The sequence below is a fragment of the Harpia harpyja genome, chromosome W (assembly GCF_026419915.1).
Source record: "Harpia harpyja isolate bHarHar1 chromosome W, bHarHar1 primary haplotype, whole genome shotgun sequence".
NCBI classification, from domain to species: Eukaryota; Metazoa; Chordata; class Aves; order Accipitriformes; family Accipitridae; genus Harpia; species Harpia harpyja.
The window spans coordinates 34572505-34593373 of record NC_068968.1 but is presented as its reverse complement, the minus strand read 5'-3'; the positions used below and the strand labels follow the sequence as shown (position 1 = coordinate 34593373).

The 20869-nt window shown below is 45.2% G+C and overlaps 1 protein-coding gene across 5 annotated transcripts in view; it reads right to left on the bottom strand.

Moving 5' to 3' along the window:
• LOC128136243 (spindlin-Z) overlaps window positions 1-20650 on the bottom strand; it is a 112420-nt gene extending 91770 nt beyond the window's left edge. For 2 of the 5 annotated variants that reach the window (XM_052775498.1, XM_052775501.1), the window contains exon 1: window positions 20095-20650. The gene's annotated coding sequence lies outside the window, so the exon portion shown is untranslated. Of the gene's footprint in view, window positions 1-18937; window positions 20023-20094 lie in introns of those variants that run through there. The other 3 variants (XM_052775499.1, XM_052775497.1, XM_052775500.1) reach the window with 3 other exon arrangements.
• Between the last annotated feature and the right edge of the window lie 219 nt (window positions 20651-20869).

Genomic DNA, 20869 nt, shown 5'->3' with positions numbered 1-20869 from the left:
AGATGCCAATTAGAAGAACACAGGTGCGCATTCCATGATAAAGGGAACTTGGCAAAGAACCTCAATTCCACAGCTTATCTTGACCAATTAGACTGAGACAAGTTTCGCATGTTTTAGTTAATACAACCAATTATGCCTTATGTTTATGCACGTGTACAGTGTTGTTATAACCAATCATTAGGTGTAACTAGGCGCTTGGACAGCTCATGCTAACCAATCTCTAATTTGCTTATGCGTGAACAGTAACTAGAATGAACATATAAACCGAGCTATCTTGGCAATAAAGTGGCATCTGCTTGATCATATTGATTGTGTGCAATGTCCGTGACTTCCGCGTCAACACTATACCAGCTACTAGAAAGAAAATTAACTCTATCCCAGCTGAAACCAGGACAATTGGACTGAAAATTAATCTAAATAGCCAATAAGGATAATGAAAAATAAGAAGCTATTTGACAGTTAAAAAAACAAAAAGCCACAAAACATTTAATGGAGGGACCAGTTTAGAAAAAGGAATTACACAACATTAGCTCTGTACCCAACCAAAAAGATGACAAGCTGTTCTATAAATCCATGTATTCATTGATTTGAGACACACATGCCTAAACTTCTCCCATAATCAACACCACAGTAACCACAATCATGGCAGACAGTATTGAGCTTATTACAGGCATTAACTTGGGTCTCTATCCTACCCAAATGATGACTGCAAAAAACTTAATTCTCTTTCTTAAATCAGCTAACTGGGGGTGGGGGGGAGGAATTAGTATAAAGTTGTTGGGTGAATTAGGACTGAAGAAACCTCCTCTAGTCACAAGATATAGTCACAGATGGATAAATAAATTAATTAGAAATTACTAGCAGTTGTCCTGGTTTCAGCTGGGATAGAGTTAACTGTCTTCCTAGTAGCTGGTATAGAGCTATGTTTTGAGTTCAGTATGAGAAGAATGTTGATAACACTGATGTCTTCAGTTGTTGCTCAGTAGCATTTAGACTAAAGTCAAGGATTTTTCAGCTTCTCAAGCCCAGCCAGCAAGAAGGCTGGAGGGGCACAAGAAGTTGGCACAGGACACAGCCAGGGCAGCTGACCCAAAGTGGCCAACGGCGTATTCCATACCGTGTGATGTCATGTCTAGTATATAAACTGGGGGGAGTTGGCCTGGGGGGGATCGCTGCTCGGGAACTAACTGGGCATTGGTTGGCGAGTGGTGAGCAATTGCATTGTGCATCACTTGTTTTGTATATTCCAATTCTTTTATTATTATTAGTGTTATCATTATCATTATTAGTTTCTTCTTTTCTGTCCTATTAAACCGTTCTTATCTCAACCCACGAGTTTTACTTCTTTTCCCGATTTTCTCCCCCATCCCACTGGGTGGGGGGGGGGAGTGAGTGAGTGGCTGCGTGGTGCTTAGTTGCTGGCTGGGGTTAAACTATGACAGCAGTGAAAGAGTAAACATTAGCATTTTGCATAGTGATGCACAACAGCACCAATAGAAAGATCATAAGCCCCTACCCAAAGCACAGAGAAGTTATCAGTTCTCCCTGGGAGATTAGGGAATTAAAATCAGTGGCAAGTTTCATTGTCTTTGCACAATTAAGAAATCAGTCATTTTATCTTAGATTAAAGCAGTTCTCATGTAAACACATTCAACTAGCTGTTTACATTGGGGAAGTAAATCACTTAAGTGAAAGCATTTGCTGTTAAATGCAAGTTTTGCCATGGGTACTACCCAATAATGTAATTTTTTTTTTTTTTAGTTTCCAGACGAATAGCAGAATATTCACTCACTGCCTATGATGTTAATACAAATCTCAGCCTAAAGAGATTATCAACTTTAAATAGTGAATAGCTGCATTAGCTGTCAAAGTTATAAAATGTAGTAATGGCAAGGTACTGAGAAAATTCAGCATTATATTAGGAGCTCTAACTACAGCTAACTACTCTCTCTATATATATTTATAAATTTGAAGGGTCAGTGAAAAAGAGTTCTTTAAAGTGAAGTGTTGCTTGTAGAAGAGCAGTAGAGCTGTAGAAAAGAAATCAGAGCCCTGTAATAGTGATAATTTAAATATTGTAGTCAACACTGAAATCATCAGCAAGAGCAAATGAGAAGAACTTAAACTGCTTACTATACTGTTGTGGGTTTGTTTGGTTTTTTTTTTCCTACAAAAGATTAAACCCCTCAGCATCATAACACCATATGTTATTTTCTGTTTACGTACAGGTCTTTCAGATTTTTGGTGGAAAACAAGTAACGTGCTGCATAAGTTAAAAAAAAGGGGGGGAGGGGAAAATAAAGTTGTAAAACTGATGGCCCTTCCCAGAAGGAGAGGAAAAAGCAGAGAACATGATACTGCTGGTGCTTTTTAAGAAGTGGAGGAGAAATGCACAAAGAACTGGCTCTGAAACTAATGCATATTTGCATATCCATGAAAATAAATGAGAAGCAGAAGATCTTAAAGAAGTATTTAAGAGGATGAATAACTGTTTCAAGTTATTTGGTGAAAAGTTATTTACTGGACTATGGAAAAATGTACTTTCAGAGAACACCTGCATGAGTTTCTGAGTATATGAACAGTTTTTGCTCAGGAATTAGCAAAACTGGTTTAAGCCAAGGAATTTCTTTTAACTGAGCTGTCAAAACCAACCTGTAGCTGAAGAATTCACACTGTATTCAATTCTCCCCTCCCCCTCTTGCTAGAGTGTTTTTTCAGAATGCAAGATACCTAGCATCTTGGGAAAATACTCCCCTTGTGAACTGGAGCAGTATTTGATAATTCAGCAGAGAAAGAAGGTAATTTTATTATGTTATTGTACTTCAAAAGATTATATAACTAGAAGGACTGCCTGTGAATAGGCTTTGAGGAATTGCCTCTACAGACAAGCAAAATGCATGCCTCAAACATTTAATTCCTCTTGTCCTGTATTAGCAGAGGTGAAAAGTTATGGCAAGAAGGAAGTCAAGACTAAGAATGAAGACCATCTTTGAATCTTTTTTTTCCCTACCATACCTTGCTTGTCCTACAGAAAATGTGCATTCATTTCTTACTTTGATAATAAACTTTTTTTTTTAAATACACATACTTATTTGCAGACAGATTAAGTTGTCTTCTAGTACTTCAAATAAAATTGAGTCTACTGAAATCAAGTGCAGAGAAAGGGAGAAAACAGAAAACCAGAAAGGGAATAAGTCAGGATGTCAGAAAGCAAGGCATTCCTCCCCTTATAAGCAGGTGAGGCTTTCTGGAAGTCTATCCTATAGATAAACAGAGCACACACAAGAACAGACACCTCTGCCTTTCATGGTGTATTGGGTGTATGTGGCAAGAGGTCAGGGACTGCCCTGTACCTGTCACAGCCAGTTCCAGCCTGCTCAGCAACAGATCCACCACAGGCCAAAGCTGAGCCAATCAGCAAAGCTGGTGGCACCTCTGTGAAAACATATTTTAAAAATGGGAGAAGACACCAAAGGGAGAGGGGAGAAGGGAACAAAAAAGTGAAAAACAACAGAGAGAACACCAAGGTCAGAACAGAAAGAGCTCCATGGCAGAGCAAATATTCCTGAAGGAACTGCAGTCTGCAGAGGACCCATGCCAGAGCAGATATTACTGAAAGGACTACAGCCTGTAGAGAACCCATGCTGGAACAGAGAAAAAGTGAGAAGGAATGAGCAGCAGAGAGAAACTGCTATATGCTGACCATAACAACCCACACACACACACTGCATCTCTGAAGGGACTGAGTGTAACTTGCAGACATAACAAGGGGCAAGGGGAAGAGTTTGGAGCAAAGTGGAGTCTGGGAAAAGGGGGAGAAAAAGTGTTTTCCCTAAGTGTGTTCTCCATAAGTCTTTTAATGTTTGTTTTGTTTCTGTTTCCCAATACTTGAATCAGTATTTTATTTTTTTTTATATATATATAAATTGGCAATAAATTAAGTTAAATTCCCCAAGTTAAGTCTGTTTTTCCCACAACAGTTAAATGGTAAGTGATCTCCCTGTCTTGACCCACAAGCTTTCTTGCTCCTGTTCTTCCTATTTTCTCCCTCCATCCTGCTGGGGGAGGGGATGAAAGAGCAGCTGGGTGAGAGTTTGGCTGCCAGCCAGGGCCAACCCACCACATCCCTGCTTCATGTTTAAACTTGCTCCACCTCCACCCAAACATACAGTCTCCCAGAACTGTGGTTAGAGGCCTCAGCATGACTGACAACTAGGATTATTCACAGCAAAGAATCCTGTCCCAAATCATTACCATTTAAAAATGTACTTTTCATCCAATATTGGTACAGCTATATCTATAGTCATATGAAATAAGATATGTTTTCCTCATCATCCTCTCTATACAAGCCAACACTGCAGTAACTGAGGGCAGGAGCGAATCCCACCCCCCAACTTTAAACAAGTGAACTGTTAGGACAGCACATAAGCCAGAATAGAGGTTGCTTGCCCTGTCTTATGGCTGACACCTAACAGTAAAGTATGTTTATACTGATAAAATGGGGGGGAGGCAGAAGATCAAAAGAGATGTAATTCACAAATGCTAATAACAAACAAACAAACAAAAGACAGTAGTCACCTGAGGTACCCTCAGCAGTCAATGGACCAAGAGAGATTTCTATCTTGATTCACTTCTAGAAAAAGCTATTCCTCAGTAGAACGAGGACCCTCTGGGATCTGAGGGCAGCCTTTGTGAATGCTTCTCCTACTCACAAGATGTCAAGCATAAGTACCCAATGGTCTCCAGTTCCCTAATATGTCAAAGACCTGTGTACTCCCTAACTCTAAAAGCACTGAAGAGTCAGATTTTCAAAAAGTATTTGCACCACACAAGATAAAGAATTTTCTGTTAAGCTGTTTTTTGAAGATACTACTCTCAGCGTATATTTTGACAGATCAGATCTCTTATAACTGCAGTTCCACTGATGGTAAACCAACCATTAATGAAACCTTGTGTCTTCTTTTAACATTACAACAAAGATCTTCTGACTGCCCAAAATACATGATTAAGGAACAGGATGGGTAAACAACCATCCAGAATCATACATATGTAGCTGTCCCAGTTTCGGCTGGGATAAAGTTAATTGTCTTCCTAGTAGCTGGTATAGTGCTATGTTTTGGGTTCAGTATGAGAAGAATGTTGATAACACACTGATATTTTCAGTTGTTGCTAAGTAATGTTTAGTCTAAAGTCAAGGATTTTTCAGCTTCTCATGCCCAGCCAGCAAGAAAGCTGGAGGGGCACAAGAAGTTGGGAGGGAACACAGCCAGGGCAGCTGACCCAAACTGGCTATTCCATACTATTTGACATCATGTCTAGTATATAAAATGGGGGGGGGGGGGGAAGTGAGCAAGCAGCTGCATGGTGCTTATTTGCCGGCTGGGGTTAAACCACGACAGTCCTTTTTGGCACCCAACATGGGGCACAAAGGGTTGAGATAATGACAGACCTGACTAGAGCTTGTTAAAACAAATTTGTTATAAGCATTCATTACATTGGTCTAAGAGTCGCTGGTCACTATGTTGATTTATGAGCTTAAGAGTTGTGGCACTCATTTTAGAAATCTGTTATGTAACACCTCACTTGCTGTATGTAGTCCCTGGGCTGCTGCTTATCATCCCTGGGAGGTGGATTAAGGTTTTCACTTTGATGTATTGTGTAATACTGGCTTATAGTATGATAAAATTATCGGTTGTGGGACTAATCCGATATTTGCACTTGTCCTGGGTTCAGCTGGGATAGAGTTAATTTTTACAGGAACCTGGGAGGTGTGGGGGGGCATAGCCGGAGCAGCTGACCTGAACTAGCCAAGGAGCTATTCCATACCATGTGACATCATGCTCAGTATATAAATGGGGAGCAGGCTGGGGGGAAGTCTCTCGACTTTCGGTGGGGGAACTGGTGGAGCGTCGGGTTCTGGGTGGTGAGCAGTTGCACTGTGCATCACTTTTTTTTTTGTATATTCTTTCATTAGTACCGTTGTTGTTGTAACTTCTCTTTTTTTGTGTTGTCCCAGTAAACTGCCCTTATCCCAACCCTCGAGGTTCCAGGTTTTTTTTCCTTTTCTCTCCTCCGTCTCCTCCCTCTCCCACCGGAGGGGGGCGGGAGGAGTGAGCGAGCGGCTGCGTGGTCCTTTGTTACCGGCTGGGCTGAAACCACGACAGTCCTTTTTGACGCCCAACGTGGGGCAACGAAGGGTTGAGATAACAACAGATCTGGCCAGAGAGTGTTGAAACAAATTTGTCATACGCATTTCTTATATTAGATAAATAGATGTTAGTCACAATGTTGATTCATTTGTTTACATGGTGGCGTTTTGTAAGTTCTTATGTGCTCTATGTATTGCCTGTAGTTACGTTTCTCACCTCTGGGAGAGTGATTGGGATTATCATTTTGCTGTACTGGGCAATGTCGACTTGTGAAATGATTACATCACTGGTCATGAGGTTAAGCTGGTATCTGTATGAGGCAGTGATATCATTTCCATACTTCGGGCACCTTCTATCAGATTTTATTGGTAATTGCACCCAATCCATGGGGAAGTTAGGGGGGAGATACTTCCCCCCGTCCATTCGCCTCCCTTCTCTCCTTCCGACTAATTACAACAGCTTTTGAGAATTTTGAATATCCTTGGGATGCGCAAGCCAGTGTGCTGTTAGTGCTATGCCTCCTGAATATGTTTCAGGTCTTGTTTAGGGCTACAAAAAGGCTCTTTAAGAGTACCACCCAGAGATCTGCCCCAAAGCTGGATATTCATGGGTGGCACAGCATGTGGGAGGATATGGGCAGGTATCTAGAGAACTTCTCACCTCCAGTGGCTTGGAAGTTCACTCCCGAACAACCACAAAACCCTCATGAAGTGGTAGAATATTTGAAAGGAAAATGCTGTGGCTATTCCAAAGTCGCACAACTCACTGCACTGTGCTGGGCCCTGGCCAGTATCTACCAAACACTGCTTGATATGAGGCAGCACCCTCAGGGGGAAAAGATGGAAAACAGGGCAACAGGCACCGTGGCTACCCCTACCCCGGCAACAGGCAGCATGGCTACCCCAACCCCGGAGACAGATACTGCAGCTAAACCAGAGAACCAACCTGTGCCAGTATCAGTCGCCCCTGTACAGAAAAAGAAACACACAAAGAAATCAGTTCGCTTAGTGAGAGATGAAGATGAACCAGGGTCATCGCGAGAACAGGAGGAAGAGGCAGAACCTGAAATAATTACCCGATCTCTATCCCTGAGTGAGTTGCGTGACATGCGAAAAGATTTTAGCCGCCACCCAGGTGAGCACATTGTTACCTGGCTGCTCCGATGCTGGGATAATGGGGCTAGTAGTTTGGAATTAGAGGGTAAGGAAGCCAAGCAGCTGGGATCCCTGTCTAGGGAAGGAGGCATCGACAAGGCGATTGGGAGAAAAACACAAGTCCTCAGCCTCTGGAGGCGACTTCTGTTAGGTGTAAAGGAAAGATACCCCTTCAAGGATGAAGTTACATGTCACCAAGGCAAGTGGAACACCATGGAGAGAGGTATCCAGTACCTGAGGGAATTAGCCGTGCTGGAGGTGATTTATAATGATCCAGAAAATGCGCAGTCACCCACAGATCCAGATGAAGTCCAATGCACACAACCGATGTGGCGGAAGTTTCTACGAAGTGCACCACCAACCTATCCCAACTCATTGGCAGTAATGTCCTGGAAAGAAGGCTATGGACAAACGGTGGATGAATTGGCTGTCCAACTCCGGCAATACGAAGGAAGTCTCTCTTCCTCCCTACGGGCCTGTGTCTCGGCTGTAGAGGAATTGTCCCGAGAGTTCCAGCAATTCAAAGTGGATATGTCCTCCTCCCCACCTGTACAGGCCCACATCGCAGCTATTGGGAGTAAGCATTCCTCTGCCCAAGAGAGAGGAGAGAGAAAGTACACACAACGGGCTAACCTGTGGTTTTACCTGCGTGACCATGGAGAGGACATGAGGAAGTGGGATGGAAAACCTACCTCAGTCCTGGATGCACGGGTACGGGAGTTGCGAGAAAAAGCAACCAGAAAAGAGGATTCTTCTTGGAAAACTGCTGCTCCAGTTTCCCATGAGCAGTCCCCCAGACGCAGTAGATGGGCTGATCCCATTTCTGATCCTCTTGAAGGGACTTCTGATTCAGGTGTGCAAAAAGTGAGTAACGGATATTCTAACCAGGATTAGAGGGGCCCTGCCTCCAGCCAGGTGGAGGAAAGGGACGACCGAGTCTACTGGACAGTGTGGATTCGATGGCCTGGCACATCAGACCCACAGGAATATAAGGCTCTAGTAGACACTGGTGCACAATGCACCCTAATGCCATCAAGTTATAAAGGGGCAGAACCCATCTGTATCTCTGGTGTGACAGGGGGATCCCAAGAGCTAACCGTATTGGAAGCTGAAATGAGTCTAACCGGGAATGAGTGGCATAAACACCCCATTGCAACTGGCCCAGAGGCCCCGTGCATCCTTGGTATAGATTATCTCAGGAGGGGGTATTCCAAGGACCCAAAAGGGTACCGTTGGGCCTTTGGTATAGCTGCATTGGAGACAGAGGAGATTGAACAGCTGTCTACCCTGCCTGGTCTCTCTCAAGACCCTTCGGTTGTGGGGTTGCTGAAGGTTGAAGAACAACAGGTGCCAATTGCTACCATGACGGTGCACCGGCGGCAATATCGCACCAACCGAGACTCCCTGATCCCCATCCAGAAGCTGATTTGCCAAATGGAGAGCCAAGGAGTGATCAGCAAGACTCACTCACCCTTTAATAGTCCCATATGGCCCGTGTGGAAATCTAATGGGGAATGGAGACTAACAGTAGATTATCGTGGGCTGAATGAAGTCACGCCACCGCTGAGCGCTGCTGTGCCAGATACGTTAGAGCTTCAATAGGAACTGGAATCAAAGGCAGCTAAGTGGTATGCCACAATTGACACTGCTAATGCATTTTTCTCCATTCCTTTGGCAGCAGAGTGCAGGCCACAGTTTGCTTTCACTTGGAGGGCCGTCCAGTACACTTGGAATCGATTGCCCCAGGGGTGGAAACACAGCCCCACTATTTGCCATGGACTGATCCAGACAGCACTGGAAAAAGGTGAAGCTCCGGAACACCTGCAGTACATTGATGACATCATTGTATGGGGCAACACGGCAGAAGAAGTCTTTGAGAAAGGGAAGAAAATAATCCAAATCCTTTTGAAGGCTGGTTTTGCCATAAAAGAAAGTAAGGTCAAGGGACCTGCACAGGAGATCCAGTTTTTAGGAATAAAATGGCAAGATGGACATCGTCAGATCCCAATGGACGTGGTCAACAAAATAGCAGCTATGTCTCCACCGACTAATAAAAAGGAAACACAGGCCTTCTTAGCTGTCATGCGTTTTTGGAGAACGCATATTCCAAATTACAGTCTGATTGTAAGCCCTCCCTATCAAGTGACCAGGAAGAAGAACGATTTTAAATGGGGCCCTGAGCAACGACAAGCCTTTGAACAAATTAAACGGGAGATCGTTCATGCAGTAGCCCTTGGGCCAGTCCGGGCAGGACAAGATGTTAAAAATGTACTCTATACTGCAGCTGGGGAGAATGGCCCTACCTGGAGCCTCTGGCAGAAAGCACCTGGGGACACCTGAGGCCGACCCCTGGGGTTTTAGAGTCAGGGATATCGAGGATCCGAGGCTCGCTATACTCCAACTGAAAAAGAGATTTTGGCAGCATATGAAGGAGTTCGAGCTGCCTCAGAAGTGGTTGGTACTGAAACACAGCTCCTCTTAGCACCCCGACTGCCAGTGCTGGGCTGGATGTTCAAAGGGAGGGTCTCCTCTACACATCACGTGACTGATGCCACATGGAGTAAGTGGGTTGCACTGATCACACAACGAGCTCGCATAGGAAACCCCAGTCGCCCAGGAATTGTGGAAGTGATCATGGACTGGCCAGAAGGCAAAGATTTTGGAATGTCGCCAGAGGAGGAGGTGACACGTGCTGAAGAAGCCCTGCTGTATAATAAACTGCCAGAAAATGAGAGGCAATATGCCCTGTTCACTGATGGGTCCTGTCGCATTGTGGGAAAGCATCGGAGGTGGAAGGCTGCTGTATGGAGTCCTACGCGACTAGTCGCAGAAACTGCTGAAGGAGAAGGTGAATCGAGTCAGTTTGCAGAAGTGAAAGCCATCCAGCTAGCATTAGACATTGCTGAGAGAAAAGTGGCCAGTGCTCTTCATGGATGGTGGCAAATGCCCTGTGGGGGTGGTTACAGCAATGGAAGCAGAGCAACTGGCAGCGCAGAGGTAAACCCATTTGGGCTGCTGCACTGTGGCAAGATATTGCATCCCGGCTAGAAAATCAGGTTGTAAAAGTGCGTCACGTAGATGCTCATGTACCCAAGAGTCAGGCCACTGAAGAACATCAAAACAACCAACAGGTGGATCAGGCTGCCAAGATTGAAGTGGCTCAGGTGGACCTGGACTGGCAACATAAGGGTGAACTATTTATGGCTTGGTGGGCCCATGATGTTTCAGGCCATCAGGGAAGAGATGCAACATATAGATGGGCTCGTGATCGAGGGGTGGACTTGACCATGGATACTACTGCACAAGTTATCCATGAATGTGAAACATGTGCTGCAATTAAGCAAGCCAAGCGGCTAAAACCCCTGTGGTATGGAGGGCCATGGCTGAAATATAAATATGGGGAAGCCTGGCAGATTGACTATATCACACTCCCACAAACTCGCCAAGGCAAGCGCCATGTGCTCACGATGGTGGAAGCAACCACTGGATGGCTGGAAACATATCGTGTGCCCCATGCCACCGCCCAGAACACTATCCTGGGCCTTGAAAAGCAGGTCTTGTGGCAACACGGCACCCCAGAAAGAATTGAGTCAGACAACGGGACTCATTTCCAAAACAACCTCATAGACACCTGGGCCAAAGAGCATGGCATTGAGTGGGTGTATCATATCCCCTATCATGCACCAGCCTCCAGGAAAATTGAACAGTACAATGGACTGTTAAAGACTACATTGAGAGCAATGGGGGGTGGAACCTTCAAACATTGGGATACACATTTAGCAAAAGCCACCTGGTTAGTCAACACCAGAGGATCTGCCAATCAGGGTGGCCCTGCCCAGTCAGAATTTTTACATACTGTAGAAGGGGATAAAGTCCCTGTAGTGCACATAAAAAATATGTTAGGGAAGACAGTCTGGGTTACTCCTTCCTCAGGCAAAGGTAAACCCATTCATGGGATTGCTTTTGCTCAAGGACCTGGATGCACTTGGTGGTTGATGCGAAAAGATGGGGAAGTCTGACGTGTGCCTCAAGGGGATTTGATTTTAGGTGAGAATAGCCAGAATTAAACTGTATGATATTAGTTGCCATATAAACCTGCCACTGTATGTTATCATTACTATAATTGTTATATGCTATATCCATAGTACTACAGTAAGATTCACTTAGATCAAGCAAGAATGAACTGTGATAAAACTTAGCGAAGCACAGTAGTGACAGAACCAGAAATGACTCCAGCATGCAATAATCCAACAGTGCACACCATCCTCCTGCTGCGTCCAATGTCACCTGCTCATCACACCACACTGAAGCCCAATTCTGCTCTACCGACTGAGAGGACTTTGCACCATCCCTCCTGCCCAGAAAGACTGGTATGACAGATGGAGCCCAAACTCGGGGACTATATGAACTCAACGAACATTTTATAAACATGACCCATAAACTAAGGGAATGATATCTGTGTATGTGTATACATATATATCTATCTATCTCTCAAAGGACGGAAAAGGTGATGACGATTGACCAGGATGTAATGGAAAGTATGGGAACTGAGCATGACATTAGTGGTATAGAAGAAGGGGTGGATACTGTCCTGGTTTCGTCTGGGATAGAGTTAATTGTCTTCCTAGGAGCTGGTATAATGCTATGTTTTTGAGTTAGGTATGAGAAGAATGTTGATAACACTGATGTTTTCACTTGTTGCTAAGTAATGTTTAGTCTCAAGTCAAGGATTTTTCAGCTTCTCATGCCCAGCCAGCAAGAAGGCTGGAGGGGCACAAGAAGTTGGGAGGGGACACAGCCAGGGCAGCTGACCCAAAGTGGCCAACGGGGTATTCCATACCATGTGACATCATGTCTAGTATATAAACTGGGCGGGGTGGAGTGAGTGAGCAGCTGCGTGGTGCTTAGTTGCTGGCTAGGGTTAAACCACAACAGGAGTTGACTGTCTTTTGAGTACAAGATGAGTTAGACAACCTCCAAGCCTTATCTTCATTATTTCTATCATTCCTAGAAAATTAAAAAAGACGGTTTTCTCTCCAAACATTTTACTACTCAAGTTGAAGACCAAAGATAAGTTACAGACATACAGAAGAACAGACAATATGCTCATCAGTATGATAGGTAGTTATCTAAGCATACCAGAGACCTAAGCACTGTACTGAGTTTTAGTAGACATTACATTTGACACAGCATTTGAGAAAGGATAGCATGAAAACTTAACATAAATGTGTTGTGGGAAAAAAAAGTTTACTTATTTTTTGGGAATTTCAACCAATTTAATTTATTGTCAATTAAACACTTCTAATTACCAGTTCTGTTGCTGAACCAAACAAAAAAACACGCTCACTCTCTCTCAGAAATCTCAAAATCAGAGAATGGTTGAGGTTGGAAGGGACCTCTGGAGGTCCTACTCAAACAAGACCACCTAGAGCCAGTTGCCCAGTACTATGTCCAGATGGATTTTGAATATCTCCAAGGAGGGAAACTCCACCAACTCTCTGAGCAACCTGTTCCAGTGCTCAGTCACCCTCACAGTAAAAAAGTGTTTCCTAATGTTCAGACGGAACCTCCTGTGTTTCACTGTGTGCCCATTGCCTCTTGTCCTGTCACTGGGCACCACTGCAAAGAGCCTGGCTCTGTCTTCGTTACAGCCTCTCTTCAGGTATTTATATACATTAATAAGATCCTCCCTGAGCCTTCTCTTCTCTACGCTAAACATCCCCAGCTCTCTCAGCCTTTCCTCAGATGCGAGATGCTCTAGTCCCTTAATCATCTTTGTGGCCCTTCACTGGACTCTCTCCAGTATGTCCATGTCTCTTGTACTGTGGAGCCCAGAACTGGACACAGGACTCCAGGTGTGGCCTCACCAGTGCAGAATATAAGGGAAGGATCACCTCCCTTGACCCGCTAGCAATGCTTTGCTTAATGCAGCCCAGGATACCATTAGCCTTCTTTGCCACAAGGGCACATTGCTGGCTCATGTTCAATCTAGTGTCCACCAGGACCCCCAGGTCCTTTTCTGCAAAGCTGCTTTCCAGCTGGTTTGTCCCCATCATGTACTGGTGCATGGGGTTATTCCTCCCCAGGGGCAGGACTTGGCACTTCCCCTCGTTGAACTGCATGAGGTTCCTGTCAGCCCATTTCTCCAGCCTGTCCAGGTCCCTCTGGGTGGCAGCACGTCCCTCTGGTGTATCAGTCACTCCTCCCTTGCTGAGGAGTTACTGAGGAAGGGCACTCCTCCCTTCTCAGGCCGCCCAGGCATCTGATGACTTGGGGGGAAGTACTGTGCAGCATAGTAGTTCACAGGCGCGAGATGGGATGGGCGGAGCCGAGCGGTGGCACGGAGGGCGGCAGGAAGGTCGGGCCAGCCAGTTGTAAACCCCGCCCTGAGCGGTCTCGATCTCTGGGGTGGCCGGATCAGAACTATGATCCTGGAAGGAATGATCTCTGGCAGAAGGCACTTGGCACTGGGGGCACCCCAAGCCATATTGCACAGGGAGTCCACTGTCGACATCTGGAAGCTGGTGGAATTGCTGGAGGGGAAAACTAGAGACCAAAGGGAAGTGCCAGCAATCCCACCGCCTCGGGAAGAGAAATGGAATCCTTTCGCGTCACTGCAAGAGGAACTGGATGGGCTAAAAAACTAGAAGCTGCGGTTTGGGGTTCAGGCCGCCCAATCCACATGGTGAATACTTGCCAATGGTCTGCTGATAAAGAGCCTTATATACACATTCCTGTGAGCCCAAAACGGATAAGTTTACTCCCTGAAAACCTGTTCATGTGCTGGATATTCCTGTGTTCAATATTCCATGTTAATTCTAGACCAGAAGGGAATGATGGCCCACAATGAGCGTCAAATTCATCAGACTGTGCTCCCTTTGAACTTTGGAGGCAAGAGGTGACTGTACCACCACTCCAAAGAAACCAGTCGAATCATGACTGTGGTCACAGGGTGCATTGTGTGGCAGTACACTCCCCCCCACCCCTACCCCCCGTGAACAGGAAACAAAACTTCTCCAGGCAGGGAGAAGGGGAAAAAAACCCTAAACCCTAGAGGCCACAGGTTGAAATTTGAACTGCCCAATCAAGATGCGCCAGGTACACCGAGGTGACCCTCCTAGCCAATAGAATTAAATGACCACAGGTCAGATTCAACAGGGGTATAAACGGGGTCCCGCTGGAGGACATGTTGGCAGTCCTCCTCGGAGCAGCGGGTCTGCAGTCAGGGACTCCCCCTCGGGTCGGGGCACCGCCCGAGGTAACTCCTCGAGGGAGAGAGCCCTCAGCTTTTAGGTGAGCGATATGCACATTTTGAGCCATCACTTTAAATCTTGGGGATTCTTAAGTCGGCCGTGTAGTATTAATTCTCTTTACATCATTGAGCCTGTGGTTTTATAAAATGTTAATGGACTTCTAACTAACTTTTGCTGAAGAATAAATCTGAGTTTTAACACCTGTTGGATTTGGTTGTGCGTGCATCTATAACATATGCTGTGCCCCATCATCCAGGTCATTAATGAAAACGTTGAAGAGGACTGGACCCAGTATTGACCCCTGGGGTACACCACTAGTTACTGGCCTCCAACTAGACTTTGTGCCACTGATCACCACCTTCTGGGCCCAGCCGTTCAGCCAGTTTTCAATCCACTTCATCATCCCTTGCCCCTGCAAAACCTCTCCTTCCCCCTGTTTGTTCTCCAATCCCATCACCACACATAAACCAGTCTCTTAGATGGGGCAACAGGCGGCACATGAAATTGGGGTCAGTGTGTGCTGGTTCCTCTACTGGTAGCAGTCCCTTTAGAGTCAGACCTCTCAGCCCCTGCTCAGGCTACCAGTCAAGCTCCTGCTCTCCTCCTGTTCCAGCATCGTCTTCTGTCTCCTCTTTCCTCTGCTCTGGTGTTATTTCTTTTCTTCCTTTTTTTCCAGTATTTACCACCCTTTCTTAGTTTTGTTTTCACAGAGGCGCCACAAAGTTTGCCAATTGGTCCATCTTTGGCCTGCAATGGGGTTGTTGCTGAGCTGGCTGGAACCAACTGTAACCAGTACAGGGCAGTCAACAACTTTCTCCCACAGAGGTCACCCCTGCAGCCCCACCCCCCTCAACCTTGCCAATTATGCCAAATACAAAATGTCACAAGGGAACTATTCCAGAACATGCTTTCTTCTATGCTGCTGGGAACTTCCAGATTTACAAATCTCAACAGGAAGCATGAAATTATACAGTGGAGTTAAGCTACCTTTTTTGAACACACTAGGGAAGAATTTTTCATAAAGAAAATACATACTAAACTAGGAAAATAATTTTTGCAACAGAAATAGTTATTTGATCTTAACACATACCAGACCAGAAGTCTGATGTCCGATATGTCTTTCAGTTGTGCTTCTTTGGTAAGAGGTCATGATCTAGTAAAGTTCATTTTTACATTTAAATGTGATTAATACAGGTTCAAAAAAAGTAATTTATATTTTTTGAAAGGGGAGGTCAAGTTAAGGTATAGATAGGTGAAGTCTTTTTACAGAAATCAGCATAATGGCAGCTTAGTATGTTTTAGAACAAGTCAATGAACATTACTGACAAAGTCAAGCTTACTTCTTCATTTTACAAGTGACTGACAACATCTGGGCAAAGTAATATCATCTTAAGAAGCAGCACCAGTGGTAGACATCAGTTTGCTAGGTAACGTTATACTTTACAACCTAGTCAGCATAGCAATCTTAAAACAGAATAGCTACCCATGTTCCCTATATTCATTACTTGTTCTGACTTAATAGTAACCTGGGGAAAACAAAAAACCCACCAAGCAATACAGTGGATAGAATTAAAAAGCCTTTGAGGTACACATTCAGAGAGAATTGTCATCTTAATAGGCTACACCCAAAGTTACATAGGGAATTTGGGATTCAGGACTACCTCTGAACCACTAGGAAGATTCTGAAAACAAAAGGATGAGAGATCGACTAGTGACCTTAAACATAGCAACACATTTTATTGGAGCACTTTCATCCTAAAGCATTTCTAAACTTGCAGATACAAGCAGTCTTAAACTTAAGCAGACAGATAGGCTCCCCAGAACTCTGACACTAAATCAAACAAACCAAAACCTCAAAAAAGGAACATTAAGACTAGCCAGGTTACCACACACCACTGATCACTCCCAGGAAATGAAACTGCAGGGATTGAATCCAAGGCACTTCAACTGAAGTAGCTGGCACTATTAGTACAATGGGACTATCAGCTACAACGTGGTCAAAGAATAGGATCTGCATACAGCTATGCCAGAAAAAGTGACAGTGAAAATAAAGAGATTGCTTCAAAGATGGCAAGTGGACTCAACAATTGGTCACAATGATAAAAATGTTCTTGCTATAAATGGCTACTCTAAGTCATCCATATAAAAACAACTGGAATATTATTGGTAAACAAAGAGATAAAGTTCTCCTCTGTTCAAACTACCACCTGCAATTGAAGGTCTAAAGTTCAGCAGCTCATCTGCACGTTAAGCATTGTTAAAATCCATAGAGCTACTCTTAAAATTAAGATCTACTCTCACCACTGTTTGGAGGTGCAGACCTTGAATAGCACGTAAGAGCATTCAACAATAACAAAAAAAAAAAAAAAGACACACTAAAAGCTAATCTTAGCAAAAAAGACTATAAAAAATTACCTGTAAATGTTTACAGTATACTGTCAGTAACTCTTATTTTACAGATAGATCTCCAAGAAAATCCCATCATAAAAGATAATTTAACAACACATCTCAACCACCTTGCAATAACTGCAAATACTAGAATGCAATTAGGTAACATTTAAATCTAATATAGTCACCACAGTTAATGACAACAATCTGTAATGGTTCCACAATCTGCTGAAATACATACTATAAAGTTTCCAAGCAAGCAAGTCAAACAAGACCTCACATAACATGGATTTACAGCAGTTTGACAACCTACATTACACAAATATAAAAAGGCAATCTCCAATTGTAGAAACAATCTCCTCAACCTCTCCGATAGCCAAATCAATTCACCTCCAACATGCCATCACCAAATTCACATTTTAGATTAAGACAGAAAGTTAAATCCAACCACTGTCACATGGTGAAAACAGTAATAAGTACTGTATATTATTCAATTAAATAATTTCAGCATTACTTGAAAATTACTTTAGTGATCCCAGGCCCATTTTTCACTGTTCATAGATAAAATACAAATTAGTTAACAAAGTTGTTAATTAGTTAACAAAAGTTAAGAGTAACAGAGTGCTGCACAAATCCACTGATGTATCAAGTTACAGAGTTTTGCTCACTTCTGCATCTAGAAGTATTACAGTTGGCTTGGGAGCCATGACATGAATACACATTCCAAAATGCAACTTGGATGACTCCACTCAAGTTTTACATTGTGGTAAACTCAATACTATAATTTATTTTCTCCTCCAGTTAATCAACACTTGTTAATAGGGATGGAAAAAGTGGGAGAAAAAGACAAACATAGATTAAAGAAATTATTAATATATGATACTTAATTCTAGCATTAAAATGCAGTAACTACTTCTACCTCAATAAAAACTGATTATGCTATGCCAGTGCTTCTCCACTAGAAGCTTCCAAAGCAAAGTAACCAAAGAAAAGAGTTAGGACATTACTTTAGGGCACTGCTCTGATAGAAGTCATGGCTATCAATGTGTACATGCTTTGAATAAAGACTGTGGTTTTAAATATAATCTTTGAAAAGTGAAACGTTTACTATGAGTTACAGTAACACATATGTTTAGAAAGCATCACATCCTTTGCACCTTGAGCATTCATCCTTAAATTAAAACCTAGATATGCTGTTCCCCAGCAGATCATTTTAGATATGTCCAAGAAATTAAAATGTTATTTTGGCTTTATGTCATTAAAAAAAAAAAAAGGCAATAAAGTATAAGCTATTTTCATCGAAGCCAGAAGGGGGTACTCTGAATAACTGAGGTTGGGAGGTGCTGAACTGAACATTTGTCTTGTGTTAGGAGAGGTCAGAAATATGCTGTCTTGCAGTTCAGTATCGCACTTCAGTTCACGATGCCATACCTTTTCTTTTTTAAGAAAAAGTGCTCCTTTTAACAACAACAACAAAACAACCACTTCATCACAAGGGCAAATTAATCTGTGACAGAAAACTAGCAACACAAAGAGACCAGGCAAGTTTTAATTCCAGTTTTATATCCTGTGATCTGTGAGCTATTTAAGATACTGACAAGGAGATACAGAGAACGCCAAGAAACCCCCAAAAACCTATACTATGGCTTTTCACTACACAATGCCTATTCCAACATAACTAGTTCAGGTCTTTTTAATAAGACTGTGCCGAGTTGATACCTTATACTGAACTAGATCCTAAAATGAAAGAAACGTCACTAGATTATTTTGCAAGCATAATACAGTATTTCATCTCCGCCAGCACTTTGGTGCACCAGCCCCCTCCCCCAAAGAGATATGCGCATTCCAATCAAGCCTCTCTCAGCAGGGCTCAGCCAATTCTCCCCCTCCCTCCAGGCCTTGCTAGGTTCCCAAACCCCCCTCTGATTTTAGGTTTCATTTTGTTGTAAACAGCAAAACGAAAGGAGAAAGCCTCCAAAGTGAGGATCCTTACCCTTGAAATCCCGCCATGTGCGCAATAAGGAGGGTGAATTGTTTTTCCTTTTTTTTTTTTTAAATGGGAGATGAAGGGGAAGAAACAAAAGCCTAAATGGCGGAGAGGCTAAGCGGCGGAGACAGAGGGAGAAAGAGGAGAGCCTGGTGAAGGAGCAGGGCGAGCGTCAGCCATGTTGTGTGTGTTGGTCCAGTATTTACAAACCTGCAGCTGCAGCAGCGTTTTGAGTCTGGGAGAGAGGGGAAAGAAGGGAGGGGGAAAGAAAGGAGAGGAGGGAGGAGAAAGAAGGAATCGAGGGAGGAGGGGAAAGCGGCGGCGGCGGCAGCAGCAGCAGACAAAGGAACCCAGCAAAGCGCGAGCAGAGCGCGCGCATACACATGCACACACACACACACACACACACACTCTCTGGGTGTCCCAGACAGCGGCAGTGGCGTGTGCAAACCAGTGCTCCCAGCCCGGCGCGTTAGCAACTCTCCCAGCTCCAGCCTTTCGCTACTGCGGCGCGGCCGAGCCCCGCCACCACCCTCACACCCCCTTCGCCCCATTTTCTCGTGGGGGGAAGCGGACGGATGACAGAGCAGAGGCATGCCTCCCCCAACGTGCACTATCGACAGAGGCTTATCTGCCGGGAGCCCCACAGCGGGCCCCAGCCCACAGTACAATAGCTCCACAAAGAGGAAGGGGGGATGTGCAGCTGCGACCCCTCCCCTCCAGCAAGGAACGGGGTGGGGGGGTGGGGGTGGTGAGTGAGTGTGGTAGACACCGAGAGGGGCCGTGCCAAAGGAAGGCAGCAGTCCCCCAGAGCCCGGAAGAGTGGGGGTTGCCAAGGAGCCGGGGCGCTACGTGGGAAGGGAAGATAGAAACGGCAACACGAGCCCGAGGGCCCCCACTCTCGCCCGCCTCCCGCGGCTTCCGGGCGGGCCGCTGAGGCGGGCAGTGAAAAAGAAAGGGTAACAGAGACAGAACACCGCAAGTATATAAATAATGTCAGCCTCAGGGGAGGGGAGGGAAAGCTAGGAGCAGCGGCTCCAAGCTCATCCCACAGCGACTCCCTCCGGCTCTGCCCGGTACTAGGCTAGGCTAAGCTAAGCTAGGCCGAGGGCGGCGCGACAGGCTGCGCTTTCCTGCCCCCCCCCCCCACATTCGCTACTCACCTGCTGGGGGGATGGGCGCCTGGGAACGCCAGGAGGACGGCCTAGGAGCGTTAGCGCTGCAGCCACAGCAGTCCTTCTGTCTCACTAGGCCACTCAGACTCTCTGTAGCAGCAATAGGGACAGCTGCTCCCCTTGTCTCGTTTGTCCCACTCCACCGTCACCACTGCTGCCTCCTGTTCGCCTCTGCCACATTTGGATCCCTTTCTCCGTACGCGAGCTCCACCGCCAGGATAAAGGCCTCCTTACCTTCCTGCCAAATAGTGAGCTACCCCCATCGAGACGTTCAAAACACAAGGCCGGACACCGCCCTCCTTCCCTCCACCAACGCGCAGGCGCACTGCAAATTCCGAACTGCGACAGGAGCGCAGGAAGCAATCCACCACCCAGTCAACCACTACTCGCTAGCGCGCAGGCGTGCCCGTAGCTGCTGTCGCTCCTCCTCCACTGCTGCCTCCCGGCGATCCGTCGGCGGTCGTAGTGGAGGGTGGTGTGGGCTCGTTCGCAGATGGCTGTCTGTTGGCCCTTCTCCAAACGCAGGCCACTAGGCCCTGGGGCGGTGAACGTCCGCCTTTCCCCTCCCATCCGCCCGCTCACCGCGGTGGCTCCAGTGCTGCCTCGCGAGGTGGCCACAGTGCTTTATGGCAGTGGTACCGCTTCCCTAAACAGGTATTGGGAGCCAGCGGCTCTTCGTTGCCCCCTCGCCATCATAGGAAAGAAAATGTGTAGGCCATCATAAGAAAGAAAAATCAGCTATGGATATCCTGTGTTACAAATT